This window comes from Hipposideros armiger, unplaced genomic scaffold (genome assembly GCF_001890085.2).
Source record: "Hipposideros armiger isolate ML-2016 unplaced genomic scaffold, ASM189008v1 scaffold_21, whole genome shotgun sequence".
Taxonomy (NCBI): Eukaryota; Metazoa; Chordata; class Mammalia; order Chiroptera; family Hipposideridae; genus Hipposideros; species Hipposideros armiger.
The window spans coordinates 1,777,796-1,796,823 of NW_017731371.1; the positions used below are offsets into that span (position 1 = coordinate 1,777,796).

At 37.5% G+C, this 19,028-nt stretch overlaps 1 pseudogene; it reads right to left on the minus strand.

Moving 5' to 3' along the window:
- Positions 1 to 8,734: 8,734 nt before the first annotated feature.
- Positions 8,735 to 9,678, minus strand: LOC109379049 (heterogeneous nuclear ribonucleoprotein A1-like; annotated as a pseudogene).
- Positions 9,679 to 19,028: the final 9,350 nt, after the last annotated feature.

The following is a 19,028-nucleotide window of genomic DNA, read 5'->3' on the forward strand; positions in this document are numbered from 1 at the left end:
AATTGAAGTAAATTCCATAATTTGCTAAATTACATTTTGTTTTTTAGAATATACATAATGAATATAATTCTATTTTCATAACTGAATTAAAATATTAGGCCAGTTACTCTAGAATTAACTGAATAAATGATATATTACAGCAGTGTAATGTCTGTCTGACTCCATGTATCTTTTGAGTTTATGTTTTCAATTAATCAAGTATTTTACAACTTGCATCACCATTGCTTGTAACTTGCTCATTAGTCCATTGTTGCTGGGATCCCAGAGTTCCAGGTAGTGCAGCCCAGCACCCAGCTTGTCTGCTACCTGGAGCTTTTAAATATCTTTTCATTAATCCAAACAGTTATTTATGCCAATGTTAGAAATCCAAATAGTACAGATGATTGATTTTACAAGGAAAGGAAAGTCTTCTTCTGATGCCAGATACACAGTTTACCAGCCCTCCTCTCCAGAGGCAACCTTTAAGTTCTTGCATATCCTGTCTAGAAATGTTTTACGCATGTGTGAACTTTGTGTGTGTGTGTGTGTGTATGTGTGTGTGTGTTTATATATATGTATATATGAGTATATAATAGGATGTGCATATTATTTTAACTTAATCTGATTATATTATTTGTACATTTTTTAAGTGTTTTCCTTTATATTATTAAATAAGATTATCTCAATTGCTTGATTTATTAGCTTTAAACAATATCTGCTTTGCAAAATTAGAAAAATCAGTGTGCTTATATTCCTTATACATATTCTTTCCTTAATCCTTCCTCTCAATACTTATTAGATTGTTTTTCAACATATTTTTGACTTATAACATTTCCATTCTTTCATCACAATTTCCACAGTTTTTATATTTGAGTGGAATCAATTTACTTTCACCAGTCCTTTAACTATTATTTTTCCAATTATTCTTGAGTCCCCTCATGTTTGAGAATTTATGTTATTTGCCTTTATTTTTTAAAAATAGCTTGATTGGGAATGAAATTTCTACATTACCCTTTTGCCCCCTGGACCCTCTAGGCCAGCTTCACTGTCTATTGGCAATAAAAGTTCTCATGGAAAGTGAACTCAGTTCCTTATGCACCCCATCCCCATAGGTGACTTGATTGATTTTTTTTTTTTGGTTTGTGTGCTCATAGTATATTTTAAGTCCATCTTTGAAATCTTGGGGTTGACTATTTTATAGCAATCTTGGAGGACAAATTTTATCTTTTTAATCTTATATTTCAGGAAAGGTTGGTTTTTTTGGGTACTATCTTTTATCAAAGTTCCATCTTATTTGTTTTGTATCCTTTTTCAGCAACCTCAGTTATACCTGTTTTAGAACTCTTGTATGTCATATTCTTTCATTTTGTATCTACTGTTTGTGAAGTGTTTTTTTTTAATTTTATTTTGTTCAGTTTTAGCAATGTAGTTCTTCCTAATCATGACTTGGTTTTCATATTATTTTTCTGTTTATTTTATTAACTTTATATAAAAGCTCCCCATGATCTTAATCTGCTTTCTTTATATGCTTTGTGGTGTAGTTTTTCTGGTATAGTATTTGGCTGTCTCTTAAACATTTTTCTTGATGTATCTTTTCATATATTTTGGTGCTTGGGTTCCTTTTTCTTGGAGTATCTCTTTACATGTTCCATGCTGATTAATTTTTAGTTATCATCTTAGCATTAAGGCTCTTGGAAGAAAGAGGCGGGAAAGCTGAATTATTTGGCAAAATAAAAGAAGATGGCCCTTGGAAATAAGAGCATTGATTGAGAAGAGATGAAAAAAGCACAAAGGAAAAGTGATAAACAGCAGAAAGAAATGAATAGTGAACTGGTAGAGATAAAAAAGAAATGGGTGAGAAAAATAAAACCCTAAGAGAGATCAAGACAACATTAGATGCTGCAAAGAATAGAACAGACAGCATGAAAACACAATTAGTGATGAATAGGCTTGGAAATCCATTTTTTAGTGGGACAGTTATTTGTTTGAAGATGAAGTGTAGTGGAACAGCAAGAGTGAGCTGGATAAATTAATTGTCTTTGTAATTTTTACAGATTAAAGAAAAACCGCATTGGGGGTTAGAGTCTGTACTAGTAGAACATTTTAGGTCACATTGAAAATTCCTATGTCACAGTATTTCTTGTGTAGTGATTTAGTGGTTATTTCTTATGTTACCAAGAGCTGGTTACTATTCCTCCATGTCTCTTCTCTCCTTCTTACCTGAACTGGTAAATTTTTCTTTCAGCATGTCAGTTTTTCCTTACTTAGCTCCATCTCTTTTGCCACAGTTGATTGTCAGATAGCCATAGGGACCCTCAAGTATTCCTCCATGCACCCAGGTCTTGCTTTTGCAAGTAAGGAGTTGTTGATTTCACTCCTCATCCGGTGACTTCACTGCATAATCCTGTGACTGCTCTCAGCTTTCTCTCATGAGGCTGAATACTCACTGTCCTTGGCAGACTTCTTCTTAAAGATGGTTCATCATTGTGGTTGTATACACATATGCATTTATATTTCATATTTTCATTTATATTTTATACAAGGTGTGATAAAAAACTAGAGTGAATGCTGCTACCTAGTGCCATCCAACAGAAAGGCAGGGATCTTCAATATGGGAAGTGGTGTATCGAACCTTAGTAACAGTGTGTGACAAGTTTCAACTTGTTTGTTGCAGTCAGTTGGGTGTGAGCTATGGTTGAGAGAAGGTGTGTTTTGAAGTGTACTGTAAATCATCCTCTATAGTGACAATATTTAGTGTCACACACTGCTTTTGGTACGGCAATTTCTGTCAAATAAAAACATTATGGTGTGTCCTCATCCACCTTATTCACCGGATCTGGCACCATGCGACTTCTGGCTCTTCCCCAAAGTCAAAATGATTCAGGACATCAAGGCAGCCACTACAGCACAACTAAAGACACTCACGAAAGAGGACTTCCAGAACTGCTTCAGAAAGTGGTGAGAATGATGGGATAAGTGTGTTTGAAGAGAGGGGGAATATTTTGAGGGGGATTAATGACTGTGTCTTTTACTGTGGTAATTTTAAAAATTTTAAACATTCACCATATTTTGTGATCACATCTCATATTTCTGATTTTTCTTCACTTTGTAGTTTTGTGATTGTTTCAAAGATGACACCCTAAGCTCTGCCATATTAACTAGACATTGTCGCAATGATCATGAGAAAACTATTCCTTTGGACTAAGCATTGCTTTCTCACTGTCAATCAACTTTTAGTCTGCACATACTGAGTTAATGACATGATGACACTTTAAGTCAGGAACACTGAATCTGGATTTGTCTTTATCACATTTCAAAGGCCATGGAAAAGTACAAGAGGAGCATGGATGGAGAAGCTGAAGGGGGGGAGCATTGCCTTGTAGCTCCAGGCACTGACTCATAGTGATAACTACCAGTACTCTTTTCCTAATGACTGCACTTCCTTGGTACCTGAGACAATCTTGAACAAGGTGAAATGTTAACAGTCTCAGATCCATTGGTTGATAAAGATGTGGAATTAGTGCTGTGAGATCAGTAGTAAGCCCAAGGTGTTTAGGTGGCAGACGATTACAGAAACACCTTGCTGCTACCCAGCTGATATTATTTGACCACACCCATCAAGTTCTGGCCCTCCGTAAAATAGCTGTGGACTGAATGAATTCTTTGATTCCCTTCTAGGACTAGAGTCAAGCTTCATACCTGAATACTCATCTCGGACCCTGTTACTGTGCCTCTGTCTTCACATGGCCTTCTACGCTCTATTTCTGCCTTCTCCTTTTCTGTCTGTGACAAGGACGCCATAATTAGATTTAGGGCCCATGGTTAACCAGGATGAGGCCATCTTAAGATCTTTAATTACATCTGCAAACACCCTTTTTCCAAGTAGGTCATATTCACAGATCTAGGTGGATATATATATTTGGGGGGCTACTATTTGACCCAATACACTTGCAAAATGCATGTTGGAGAACATTCTCATGTATGACAGACATACACATCCATCAGTAGTAAGGTGATTTATAGGAAAGTTGTAAGCTGGGATTTATGTGAAATTCCAGGGGAGTTAGCTACAACTCCACCTCCTTCTTGCCCATTGATCTCTAACGTAACAGTGAATCATTACAGTGGTAGTTGAAAACCAATGGTCTGTTTTAAGGCCACTTAAATGACTGTCTTTGAATATAGCTAGGATTTTACTTGTTGCTATGCCTCACCCACAAGGTTGGACTCCCCTGCCATTGATACTTGTCCCAACGCCATGTAAGTTGGCTCTGCTCTTTTTTGTATTTTACTTTGTTGATTCTATGTGGGCACAAACTTTAACACTGTCTGGTCCTATAGAACTTTCCCTACTACTCTCAGCTATATTGCAGTGATTCTGGCCTGATTTCAGTGAGCACTGCATTTTCAATGAAAATATTTGCAAATTCTGCAATTGTACCTGACTCACTTTGCTATAGTTCTATAAGCAAGGAGTAATAATAATAGAACAGCAGGCACTCAATTTCTTGAATGCAGAACAAGCTGGTTAGGCAACCTGCCTAGATTCACACAGCAAATAACTGATAGAACTGTCTCAAATCCAGGTCTTTCTGACTCCAGAGCCCTTGCATTTAGCTACTATGCAGTAAAGCTCTTTTGGAAAGCAGCCACTTACACGAGGGATGGGCTTATGTTGCCATTGTGTATACAAGTGTAATAGGAACCCAACAATATGCAATCTATGAGGTCATCTGTCTCAAATTAATATAGAGAATGAAATACGATACTTTATCCAAGGGATTAATTACTCGATTAAAGAATTTTATAGAACTACTTCATGAATATAATCTTGCTATCTAGTAACAATGGCTGCTTTTAACTTAAATTTTCAATGCTGTGCATGTTATATAATTCCTATAGGTGTTAGAGCATTAGAAATAACCTTGCTCAGTTAAAAAGGCTTGGGAGAGGGCCAGCCGCATGGCGTGTTGGTTAAGAGCTGGCTTGGGACGCCAGAGGGTCCTGGTTCAGATCCCACATATGAGGGCCAGTGACACTGCCCTCCACAGCTAAGATGCTGAACAACAGCTCAACCTGGAGCTGGGCTGCCATGAGTCGCCGGCGACGGCGTAGGCTGCAGCCCCTGTGGCAGTGGGCTGCCATGGGCTACCGTGTGTAGCCAGCAGCCAACGTGAGCGGCCGTCCAGAAGTCGAGGACTGATGTGCCTCGCCCGGGAAGAGTGCAATGATGGTGCCAACTTGGGCCAGTGAAGCAAGGTCCTCCACAACTAGATTGAAGAACATAAGGATAGCAACTTGTTTGTTCCCCTTCCCCCAATTCCCCAATAAAATCTTAAAAAAAAAAAAAGGCTTGGGAGAGAAGGAAGGCAGAACAATGGTGAACACCATAAAATGAGGAACAGTCGAAGGCCTCGACATAAACAGCAAGAAAAGCATAGAAATGATACTACACAGTCTAAAGCCTCAAAAGATTTCATTTCCCTTTGCATGAAACTAGTCTGACCTTCACAGTTCTGAAAATAACAGGAAACATTTCTCTGGTAACTGTACTGCATTTTAGGCTAGTAGTTAAGCAGAATGCTCAGCATGAATGAATACAGTTAAAAATTGTTAGGGCAGGTTTCTATGAAGAGTGCATGTTAAGCAACGATATAAATGTAAGAGCTTACAGCACAATGAAATTCATAATATAAAGGTCAAACCTGCCTAAGAGAGACTTAGGTAAACTATTGGGTTGAAAAAACCGATTCCCATTTTGTTTTAATAGTTAGTAACGTATGGTAGCTGAGGTGATGTGTTTCAGTTGAGTGGGTCTTGTAGCATTATCCTGTGCTTGATTCAGCAGAAATGTGTTTGACTTCTGCAGGCCTATGAAAAATGGCTGAATTCCTTCTTCCTGAGTCTGAAATTAATGACTAGAAACATTATCAACAAGGTAGGTTGTCAAAAAAATATTGTGTAAGTACTTTATCTAGAAATGGTTATATTTTCCCTTAGATAAACACTGAGGATTTTATGGGATAGTTTAGGAGGACAAATTTATGTAATTTTGAATCACAGTATGTGTTATCTGAAAACAACCGGTGATAAGAATCGGAGAGACTTATAATTCTTTAAATCTCCTGTTTGATTCCTGACTTTGACATAAGCTAGGTTTGTTCCTAAGTGAAAAGACTGGCTGCGGCCATGAAACTTGTAGGAGGGCCACAGGATCCCTAGTATCACACCAGGACTGGTGGACCAGCTACCCAAGGTAACCCTCACCCTTTGGGTGATTTTGTACTTCTGTAATCCTTACATTTATGAAATATTTATTGAACCTCAGCTATATACCAGCCACACTTCTAGAGATGCAGAGAGAAAGTAAGTATGGTTACTGCCTTCAAGTCTGTTTAGAGAAGGTGGGTGTGATGAGCAAGCAAGTACACTAATTACAATTCACAGAGCTGAGGTGATTCTGAGGTCTTGAGAGAGACCAGCTGATACCACCCAAACCAGTTAGAGCAGCGGTTCTCAACCTGTGGGGTGCAAACGACCTTTTCATAGGGGTCGCCGAAGACCATCAGAAAACAAAAAGATATTTACATTACGATTCATAACAGTAGCAACATTACAGTTATCGAGTAGCAACAAAAATAATTTTATGGTTGGGGGTCACCACAACATGAGGAACTGTATTAAAGGGTCACGGCATTAGGAAGGTTGAGAACCGCTGAGTTAGAGGGAAGAGAGGAATTCAGGAAAAGCTTCTTAGAGGAGGTGTGGTTTGAGGGGAATGCAGAAGTTACATCATCACTGGGCCTGTTTCCTCTTCTGTAAAATATTGAGAAACTACCACCTATTTTTCAGGGTTGTAGTAAGAATTACATCAGATGCCATAGGTAGTTTCTCGGGCTGGTTATTCTGCTGAAGTAATTAATGGCTTAATAGTGAGTTGTCCCCATGCACATCTAGACTACAATGGAAAGTAGAGTACTATTCAGTATTCAACTCTCTTCTTTGACACCTTTGCCTTTACTCTCTCTATAGCCACCTCCTCCTTTAGATACACCATTTACATCAGTTCTAGGGACAACAAGGGACATTACATCCCAGCTCATCTCACATGTGATAACACCCAAGGTATGCATTTTAAAAGTTCATTTAGATATGATCACTCAGCTCATGAAAGTAGTGTGAATACTATGTAATCATTTTATAAAAGACACATAAGAGGATAGCTTTTCTTGGTGATTTATTCTTTTTTTGTTGGCTCAGGCACTCATTCCAAACCTGGTGGATTCATTTTAGTGGAAAGGTGAAAGTGAGTTTACTTGCAAATGGTATAGCTTAACTAGAAATAATTTTAAGAGCTCATGATTAAGTATCTATAACTTTAATATTTATTTACCTATTTATTTAAACAACCAAGATCATTTATTCCTTTCTTTGAGCACAGTACATATTGGTATTTTCTGCCAAGGTCTTTCTTCACTAGTATGTCCAGCTCTGTGATATTCACAGTCTCTTTTGAACTTATCACCTCTGTGAAATTTTTCCCTTACCTGTATCCTGGTGGTTTCCTGTTTTGGCTCTAAGGCAGTGATTCTCAACCTGTGGATCGCGACCCAATTTGGGGGTTGAACGACCCTTTCACAGGGGTCGCCAGGTACTCGTATGTGGGCGTATCTGCATGTGGGCCTGGAGACGGATAGAGGAGCGGTGTCTCGGTTCCTAAGACCATCGAAAATGTGTATTTTCCAATGGTCTTAGGCGACCCCTGTGAAAGGTTGAGAACCCCTGCTAAGGTATGACCTAGATTGTTACCTCTAGTCACCCTTCCTCAGTAGGAAGACCTATCACACCCAGGATAGTGGAAAATGATACAGCTATCTCTGATTGTCCTGTGATTCCCTTAATGTCAGGAACAGCTAATAATTTCCATGACTCTTACAGTTCTTCTAAGCAGCTTGAAATGAAATGGGAGTATCTTTTCCTAGAAGTCTATAAAACAGCTTTTGGGGGCCATCAAGTCACTTTATCTCATTTTGAAGAAGCATTGCAGCATATTGTAAAAGTTATGCAAATGTGAAGGGAAAAATATCAGACTCAATGGGTTACCATCATCTTTTAGATAAACTTCCTTTTCCTCTCCTCTCTGTTGACCCTTGTGCCAGTGAAATGAAAGAGATAGTTAAAAAAAACCACAATTACATGAAAAAAGGGAAGTACTGTTTTCCTAAAAGCAACCCTGAAGCATAGCTATTAAAGAAGTAATCTTAATATAAAAACCTAAAAGTTTTTTTTTTAGCTGAGCCATCTTTCCACCTGTTGCGAGCTCAGCTCCAGCAGGGAATCCAACTTTGCTCAGAGCTCACACTCTTGAGTGAGCTTTACCCAACTGAGCCACTCAGCCAGCCCTTGTTGTTGTTGTTTTTTTAAAGAGACATTTATTCAGCGTCATGATCAGACTATTGCATTAGCAATCAACAGCTTGGGTGCAAAAAAAAAAAATCTACCTTAAAACCCTTTATTGGAATGCTTTACATTTTCCTCAGAACAGAAACTAAAATAACCTGTTATACAATTAGTCACAAATACAGTCCTTGAGTTTTTTGCCCATGCACATGAATATTGTCTAAAGCATGTCTTCTTTGTAGCAGCTAGGCCCTGCCACCACTGTGCTTGGCTGAGTTCACAAATTCATTGTAACCTGTAGCTTCCCTGTCACTCTGGCTTTGCTCTCCTGCTAAGCTTTGTTTCCTGGCAGTAATTAAAACTTTCTGCCACTGTCATAGCTGCTGCTGCTGCTGGAGCCGCCATAGCCAGCTTGGTTACATGGTTTGGCAAAGTATGGCCTCCTCCACTGTAGGGCCCAGAGCTTGTGCCTCCAAAGTTTCCTCATTTCATGGGTCCACAGTTTGAAGATTGATTGTCGTAACTGCCAAAATCACTGTAGCTTTGGCCACCTCCAAAATTCCTTCCATCATTACCAAAAACATTATAGCCACTACCGCTGCCATCATCTCCTCACCACCACAGCTGCCACCAAACCCACTTTGATCACTGAAGTTTCCTCCATGGACCAATGTTGTCATTCCCACCAAAACCGAAGTTTCCAGAATCACTTTGAACTCTTTGGCTGTACAAAGCACTAGCTACCTCTTGCTTAAATAGGGCTTTCCTTATATCACAGTTGTGGCCATTCACAGCATGGTATTTCTGAATGACAATCTTGTCTACAGAGTCGTGGTCATCAAAGGTCAGAAAAGCAAAGCCTGTCTTCTTCCCACCACCTCAGTCAGTCATGATTTCAGTCTCTTCAGTTTTCCCACACTGTTCAAAATCATCTCTTAGGTGGTGTGCTTCTGTGTCTCCTTTAATACCATCCACTAAAATCTTTTCCACAGTGAAGTGGGCACCAGGTCTCCGAGAATCTTCTCTTGAGACAGCCTTCTTTGGTTCCACAACTCTTCCATCCACCTTGTGTGGCCTTGCATTCATGGCTGCATCCACCTCCTCCACAGTGGCATAGGTGACAAACCCAAAGCCTCTGGAGCGCTTGGTGTTTGGGTCTCTCATCACCACACAGTCTGTGAGCGTTCCCCATTGCTCAGAATGGCTCCTCAGACTCTCACTGGTTGTTTCAAAGCTCAAACCTCCGATGAAGAGCTTCCGCAGCTGTTCAGGCTCTTTGGGAGACTCGGACTTAGACATGACGACCCCGGGAAGGGAGACTTTTAACGATGCTTACTCGGCGATGTCAACTGATAGAAAGTAAAAAGAAACTTTTTTTTTTAATTGTTGATGCTGTTGAATTAATGTTGAATGAGGCAGTGAGGTGTGTTGAACTTGGGCTATGATAGATTATAACTATTTTTTAAATTTTGTTTTCCCATTTAGATGGTGTACCTCCTACAGGCGGACATGAGCTTCATCGCCCTCACCAGGAGTGAGGGAAGAGTCAAGTCTCCCGTCTGTACAGGGAAACCTGTTGTATTTCAGGCCTTCCCTTGACAAGCAGTTTCAGGTCTGTTTGTTTACTGGTTTATTATTATTTTTTAAGCCTTTTGGAATCACTCATTTATATAGCAGATGATTTTTTCCTTTTGATCTAATTTGAGGGTATTCGATATAGAAATATACAAAATATTTTTAGGTCATTTGCATTTAGCTTTTTGACAGACATTTTTAAAGTTTAAACGTCATTTTTTTTTACGATATGCTTTTGGTTTTTAATCGTTTCTATTGGATATGTGGTCTGAGATGTTCATATTTTTCCATGTGTTTATATATTTAAATCATGATTTAATGAGTCATCACTTTATGATTCAATAGCTATTTGACATCTCTTCTAAGAGATGTAGGGAGGAGTATACGTTCTCTTCATCCTACTCCCCCTACTACTTTCCTTCCCTTATATCACTGGAGGTAGATCATGTTGTTATTTCTAAATTGCTGCGGTCTATAACATTTATGTTCTGTTCTGCTTATGTTTCTCACAGTTGAGTAGTGTCTTTACAATGATTTCTCCACCCATCTCTAAGCTAATGGGGTGTCATACCACCGTAGTTGTTTCAAGGAAGAGCTTAAAGGAGCTGTGTTTCATATTAAGTTGCACATTTCATATCATCTGTCAGTTACTTTTATACTTGCAGTGGTAACTTGGTTAGATTGAACATTCTTGGTTTATATTTTCCTTCCCTGAGGACTTGGTAGATATTGCTCTATTATCTTCTGCAGTGATTTTTTTTAAAAGTCTGAGGTCAGCCAAATTGTATCCTTTCTTATAGGAGAATTGATTCTTTCTTGTCCCCCATTGAATGATCTAGCATTAAACTCCAGCAAGTTTCTCAGGTTATGGAACAGATCATTCTATGATAACTTTTTTCCTGGTATACAATGTACTTATTTTATCAATAGATTTGATCCTTCTTTTATTTCAGGGAAATTTATTTTATTACATGTTGGAATATTTACATTATGTTTCTTATTTAGGAATGCCAATTATACACATGTTGGATCTCTTTTGGCTCCATAACAGTAATTTTCTTTCAAATACTTTAAAAATCTTTGTTCTTCTATATTTCTGTTCTTTCAGAAATGGCTCTTTGTGTGTGTGTTGATGACTCTAATGTAACCTTTACTTATGTAATAGTTTCATTTTCCTCTTCTCTTCTATTTTTTTTTTGACTCTGACACATCCCTTCTCATTACATTTATTTTCTGATCTTTTTCTTTGAGTCCTATGATGTCTTGTCTGAACTCTTGCTTTTAAGGGGTTGTAATTCTAAATTCTTTTTATTTAAATAGTAAAATTCATGTATAAATAAATTCCTTTTCTGATTTGTGTTGTATGTAGTCTTGTGAATTTTTTATCTGCCTTCCTTTTGCCATATTCTTTTCCTTAGGTTCTTGGTACTATTTTTTTTATATGTCCCAGTTGATTTTTTTCTGACTATTATTCATCTGCAATACTCACTTGAATCAGCTATTTGATGATAGATAGTCTAGAGGAGGGTTAGGTAGAGTACAGCAGGAAGTTTGAAGTTTAGACCACAGCTTTTGAACATATTCTCACTAATCTAAACTATAAATCAACTCTGAGTTAGCTAGAAGTCTCTCTGGCACATAGTGAAGCCACAAATGTGTGTGTGAGTATGTGTGTGTGTGTATGTATATATGTATTCATTTCTCTCTCTTTCTCTCTCCCTCTCTCCCTCTCTCCCTCCCTCCCTCCCTCCCTCCCTCCCTCCCTCCCTCTCTCCCTCTCTCCCTCTGTCCTTCCCTCCCTCCCTTCTTTCTTTCCTTCCTTCCTTTTTCTGGTAATGGTTTTCCATGATTCTCTGCAGGGCTAATTGCTACTGATAATGTCTCTACTACCCTGTTTCATCTGCAGCAGCTCTCTTGAAAAGGTGGCATGTCTATATGCTTTCTTATTCAGCTTGGCAATCTCTGCCACTCTGTGGCATAAAGTAAGGTTTACTGAGGGTTCCCCAACTTCCACATGAAACCCAGTTGTCCATTCAAGTGAAGAGTGATTATTTTTGTCTTGGCGTTTCCCACGTACTGACAAATGCCTCACTCCACTCAGAGCCTGCTGTGGCTTGTGTCTCCCATGGAGCCCTCCCCTGTCTTTGTATTATTTTCATTGCACTTGACAGCGGTTGTGGATTAGCATGTAGTTTTTTCTTTATATTAATATGTTGTGGTTTAGTGTTATGTTTGTTTCTTAGCCTATTAATTTTCTGTTATTATGTAATAAACCACCCCAAAACTTAGTAACTTAAGTCAACCATAATTTATCACTTCTCCCAATTCTGTTTGTTGCCTGGGCAGTTCTGCCGGTCTCACCTGGGTTCATTCATGTGGCTGCAGTTGGCTGGTGACTCCACTATGATGGCTGCGACAGCTGGGATGTCTGGGCTTCTCTCTCCACAGGGGCTTTCATCCTGAATATCTTCATGGCATGATGGTCTCAGCATTCCAAGAGGGTAAGAAACTGCAAGACCTCTCCAGGCTGAAGCTAGAACGTCACATAGCAACACTTCTTCTGCATTCTGTTGGTTAAAGCAAGTCAGGGGCCTATCAAGTTTCAAGGGTGGCAAAGTCACATTGCAAAAAGGTGTGCATCAGTGATAGAAGGAATTATTGTGCCTGTCTGTGGGCAAACAATCTAGCGTACAGAGGTTTGTCTTTTGACTTATGTTTCTTGACCTTGTTTTTGTTTGATTTCAAAGTAAAGCAAAGACTAGAGACAACTTTACACTGTTGCCTTTACAGGGAATCAGCTATTGGTTTTAATGGTGATGAATAATAAGAAAACTCACACTGTTATACCTTCTTTTTGATAACCTAGCACCTTTTGTTTTTTACTTATTAAAGACCATAAGGTATAACTTAAGAAGTGCCTCTACTGTCTGCAGTTAATAGCTCTCAATTATAGTGCCAGGATTCTGAGACCTGAAATGGAAAAGTATTTTCCCATTTGTGTAGGATAGGAGGCCTGGAGGGCAGAAAGGCTGGTTCTGTTTCTGATTCTAACCCTAGCTTTGTGACCTTAAGAAAATCAGTTTACTTTTGTCTCTCATTTACTAAAATGAGATGGTTCTTAAACTTTCAAGTTACAGAGGTTATCTGCGGGACTGTGAAAAATTCAAATTCCATTCTTTTCTCCCTTGAAATTCTGACTCAGTAGGTCCAAGATAAGGTCTAAGAATCTGATTTTTTTTAGAAGCACTTCATATAAGTCTGTTGCAGGTGGACTATTGGCCACACTTTGAGAAATACTTTACACCATAGGTTTTATAGGACTTTGAAAACCTCAGAAGCAGTTCCTACTTTATACGTTCTATTAATTATGAAATGGATGTTTAAAATGTGTTTGTTCACTGAGCAATGATTAACTATTTAATTACCCACATCACTTAGGACATCTTTGAGGATAAACATCTTAACTTGGGCTCAATGCTTTCACAGATGACATTATGTAAATAAAAGAAAAAATAGTTTCTCATGAACATCATTAAAATAGGTTGATTTTTAAAAAATGCACATTTTTATAATTCTCACCTCCATATCATACTTTTCTGCCCTGTCATGCAAAATGAAAATAAGTTGGCATTATAATTAATCAGAAATATAGGGGCCAATCTTTAATAAGTGAAAAACCTGTATGCCCCATTGCCTAATATGTGAAAATATCAGGTTGTGTTCTAGGGAAGCCATTTCTCATAATGCAAACATTTCCCGTCTACTTCAAAGCTAATTCTAAGCAGTGAATAGCAAAAGGTATTAAAACAAAGTTTGCATAAATTAGGTGCTAAGATTATTAAATAAAACAATTTATTTTTTAACATCAGGAAACAGAGTGCAATGACTTCTAACATTAAATAGGCCAAGTTCAATGCCACCCACGTGTAACATTGCCATAGACAGGATTTGGGGTGAAGATGTGTTATTTAGTAATAAGCTACCCAGAACTAAAGAATATTCACTTGCAGAGTATTGTAGTTTTTTGCTTGTTTTTGTTTGGCTGTGCAGGCCACATTTTTAGCTTGAGGGCCATACAAAAACAAGCCATGGACCTGGCCCACAGGTCACAGTTTTAAAGCCCCACTTATGGCAAAAATGCCCATCAAACTCTGAGTGAGATTGATTTCATGTTTTAAACGTTGTGTTAGTAATTTAGTTGACAACTTTATTTTTTTGTTAGGACAACTCTCCATTTGGCCGCTTGATGGCAGCATTTACTATGTGCTAACGTAGAACTTCATTTTTCTCTAGGTTGTTCAGCCTCGTTTAACATTGGTAGTGGAAAAGATTGATAGCAATGCAAATGTATTTATAACCACGAGAGATAGTCACCTTCCACCCCAATTAGCCTTTGCATTGATTTACTGAGGAAAAACATCTATTACTGAAAAAAGTCTCACAGATTAGTGTTGCATTATTTTGTTACAGTTGAAATATGTAGGAAAAGTGATCTCACAGAAGATACACTTTAATCTAACTGAAAATGTACTTGCCCAATAATTAAAATAAAAAAAGATAGATCATTGAGAATGCAGCTCTGGTTCAGAATACTGTATCACAAATTTGCCCCCTTAAAGCCATATACTTAGTTATTTGAATATTTTCTAATAATGAGCTTGTGTCACATTTTAGATCTTTAGAAAGAGATTTATTCATGAGCTGTTGCTTGGATAAAGCCATTGATCTACCAAAAAAAGAAAATTCCATTTCTGAATTTCTTTGTGAGAATGTAATTATGGTTGGAACTAAAGTCTTTTTTTTTTTTTAATGAAAAGGCTTACTGCCTCCTGAAATACATTTTTGCACCCCCTAAAGAATGGAACTGCAGCCATGAGTTTTTTCCTGCAGAGAAAAACCTACCAGTAATGATTCTATAAACGTCCTGGCAAGCACTTTCCATGGGTGCGTTCACTAAGAGTACTCCCATTTGAGATTTACATGGAGCACAGATTGGTAGAGATTTACAAGGTAGTTACAATTTAGTGCTTTTGGCTTGAAAGAAGGGAATAGGTTTTTTGTTGTTTTTTTCTTTTCTTTTTTTTTTAATAACTCTCCCCTGTTTTCCCCTGGTCCCTTATTTCTCTTTAAAACATCATGGCATTTGGAAAAGTTTGGTGAGCTTTGTTTTTTGAGCTGTTACCAGAGAAGATTCTCCATATTATAGTTCACTGCCACTTGAATTTATATTGTCAGAGTGAGGTTAAGGTACTCAATAGAGGGTTGTAAAGGAGGCTTGGCTGTAGCGTCCAGGGTCGCATAAATGGAAAGAAACTAACATGGGTAGTCTCTGACAGCAAGTTATATAAATATCTTTGTGGGCCTATATAAATATTCTCTGGAGGCGATTCCAGCTCCATTTCTACAAGCTTAACTCTATTTCCCTGACCTCTATGTATTTTACTAACATGCAATTGTACATTTCCTTCTGTTTATAAACACTTGGGGATCGTGGGTCTGTATGAGGAGACTTCCATTCCTTACACAGTCTTCCAGTAGCTCATCTCATGCTAGTGTAAAAAACAAACTTATTTTATAATAAAAATAATGCAAGGTTACTGTAGAAACCTTAGAAAATATAAGTTACTGAAAGGTAAATAAAAACATATAATATCTTACCATGCTATTATTTGTATTATAATCATATATAATAAATACAAGAATATTGTAACAATTGAATCATACATTAGTTTTGTACAGGTTTTCACAACCCACCTGCACAATTTGTTTATGTTCCTTTTTTTTTTTTTAGCATAGGCATGTAATCCTCATTGTCATATTTCTCATTATGAGAAATGCTCCCTGGCTTGGACCCCTGGAAAAAGAACTTTTAAGTGCTAACACTATAGTCACCCACCAGGTCTGACTGTATACATACAGGAATTCATCAAAAGGACTCAACTCCAGATGGCCTGATGTCAACAGGGGATACTTTCAAAATTGTATAGGAAGTTTAAGTCTAGATTTGACAGGCATAATTGCTGATATGTTCAATCTCAGATGGAATCAATGTGGAAAAGGAAAAGGAAATAATAGCCCTGACAGCTTTCCCTATCGGCAGCATTTGCTGTATGTTAAAGTGCAGTTAAATCCTAGCCAGCCATTTAGAAAGGAAGGAAGGGCTTAAGTGGATGCTAAAGAGGGGTGGGTTGTTCTTCCAGGAGAGCCTGATTTTCAGTTTGCCTGCTGCTCTGAAATGCCGAGTGCCCCCAGCACAGTGCCATTTCCTGCACTTGTGCTGAAGGGCTTTGTGCACTACCTGCCCGTAAATACCAAGCAGAAGTCAGAACAGCCTCAAGAACAGCCCTCTCAACAATGACACAGTGGAGCGTGTGTGTGCACGTGGTGTTCACACACATGTTCCATGTATGCTGACTTTTCTGGTTAGCATCGTGCAATGAAAGCCTTGTCACTGGAACCTGGGCCAGTGTTGAAGGTATAACCCATCTCCCCATGTGCAGTCTCTGAATACAGGTTCCCGCCTGACTCTAGTGAGGACTGTTCCATTATGTTCAGCTATGTTTCATTTAAAGCAGAACAAAAGGGCCTTAGAAAAGAGAGGAAGCAGAGAATGTGCTGGTGGCTTAGTCCGAGCATGGGAGTGAAGAAATGGTTGAAGAGATTGAGGGGTTCCTACCTTCCATAACATGTTGCGAATGTCCCTAAATTCTGAAGCAACCCTAGCACCTGGCAAGTGTGCTTAATGGGCTTTGTTGAGTAAGCCGTGTAGCTGAAAGACACATTTTGGACTTAGAACAGTTGAGTGCTCAGATTTGTTTTTTTGTTTTATAATATTTGTTGTTTTGCTATTTGCAAATGTTCAGCCTCTGTGAAATTTTGTCTGTTCAATATAAAATTACCCAGAGAATTGAAATTGGCATTGATTTTAAATTTATACAGAAGTTATTACAAATATATATCAGTGTCAATTAAAACAAATTTCATTGCCTACAACATATAGGAAATCAAATTTCATAATTGCATTTACAATGTGGGCAGTAGCACTGGCTTCAGAGTTTAAAGGTCATGGATGATTAGGCTCTGGGTTTAAATTAAATTACATTACATTTTTTTCTCACCCTCCTACATTGAAAATGTGACAGACAGGAAACGCTGGCACAAGTTAGCATTATCGAGTAAAAGAAATGCTGATGCCTGTTTTCTGTGTGTCTTCTTTCTTGCACCCCATCCTCTGTAGTTGCAAAGGTAACTTGCAGGTAAATCTGTCATTGTTTTAACAATGAGAACAATAATACCAATATAAGTAATAAGCTACCAATGGGACCTTTGGCTTTGATTTACAAAAATGACATAAATAAAAAAGTCAGTTCTCCTTCATTACCAGACAGTAACTTAAATAGTGTACTCAAATTCATGTGTTCACATTAAAGTTGCTTCTTAGGATCTTCCCCTAAGTTCTGTTTCCCCTGCTCTCCCATTCTCATTCCTCACTTCATTGCTTCCAAATTTGTAGTTTCTGACAACTTTGCTCTTTTTCTACCGTGTTTCAGTAAGGAAAAAAATTTAGTTCATTATGAGGCTATAATCAGTGATCTGCGTGAGTTCTGGTTCTCGTGTGTCATCTTGTAAATGTCAGTTCTCTCGGCTGAGACTTCTTCAACTGCAAAATGAGGGTGATGAACTATTTGACTTCTGTGATCACTTTTAATTTTAAAATCCTGTAGTTCTTAATTTCATTGCCACTATGAAAAAAATTTAGAAAGAGTTCACTTAGCTTTCTATCTTTTTTTTTTTTTAAAGTAAGTGCAAGGAGTAACCCCATAGCATACATTTTTATCCATGGAAGTAGAGATGATATTTTTGTTTTTTTAGGGAATATGATTTATCTTGTGGAATATGATGTGGTAATTTCTGGAATAAATTGTTACAATAGTAACTCAGATGCTTTGAGTGTTCTAGTGGCTTGTTCATAACAATGGGTGATACAGATGATATAAATCAGGTGATTAGTAGGTATAAAAGGGCTAGACAAATGAAAATAATGGTTACAAAAGGAAAGAAAGTCCATTGATCTTGAGCACTATCTAGATGTAATTAAATTCTTGATTTGCTTTATGATAACTTGGATTTATAACTACAGGAAACATCTTTATAACCAAAATGTCTGTAGGACATTAACTTTATTATTGTGTGTCTGAAGTTCTTCAGTACAGAATAAAATTAACAGCTGGTTTTAAAAGATTTTTGAGAGACAATCCTCTATCAAGACTGATCTAGACTAGATAAGAAGAGAGAAGAAAAGGCAAAATGCAGAAAAAAACAAAACCCTCCAAATAATTACAGATAGCACAGGATTTAAAATAATAAAAAATATTATGAAGAAATATATGCATATAGTTGAAAGCATAGATGCAATGGTTGATTTACGAAAATGGCAAAATTAGTATGAGGAAAAGAGAGAACATGAATATACCAAAAATCACTTTAAAAACAGCAGTGGAGATCAGTGACCTTCTGCCAGTACAGTCTCAGATCCAAAATACTTTATAGGAGAGTTTTACCAAAAATTTAAGTAATAGAATCTGTCTGTATATTGTTCTAGGAAATAGAAAAATATTAAAGACATTCAACTCATTTAGAAGTTACTATAACCTTGGTTACAAAGCCAAATAAAAGTATAAGAAATAAAATTATACACCTATTTCACTTATGAGCCTAGATAACAAATGCTAAATAAAATATTAAGCATATTAAGAGAATTTAAAAACCTAATAAAAAATGGCTGACATTATGTCAATCTCGATAGAATGAAAACCTTCATACTACAAAGTATCCTGAACTGTTGGAAAAAATATAATAAATTACTTTAAATTCATAATTGAGCTTTAGGAAAGTAAAAAAAAAAATCAGTAAGGATCCAAACTGGAGGTGGGTAGGGATACTATTATAAAAACCAGAGAAACAAATATGAGTTGATGTTGTGATTGCCACAGAGACGGGCTATTAGTGTCACTAACCAAGGGACTTAGTCTTAATGGTCCAAGAAAACAAGCTGTATGATGTGGGAAATTCGA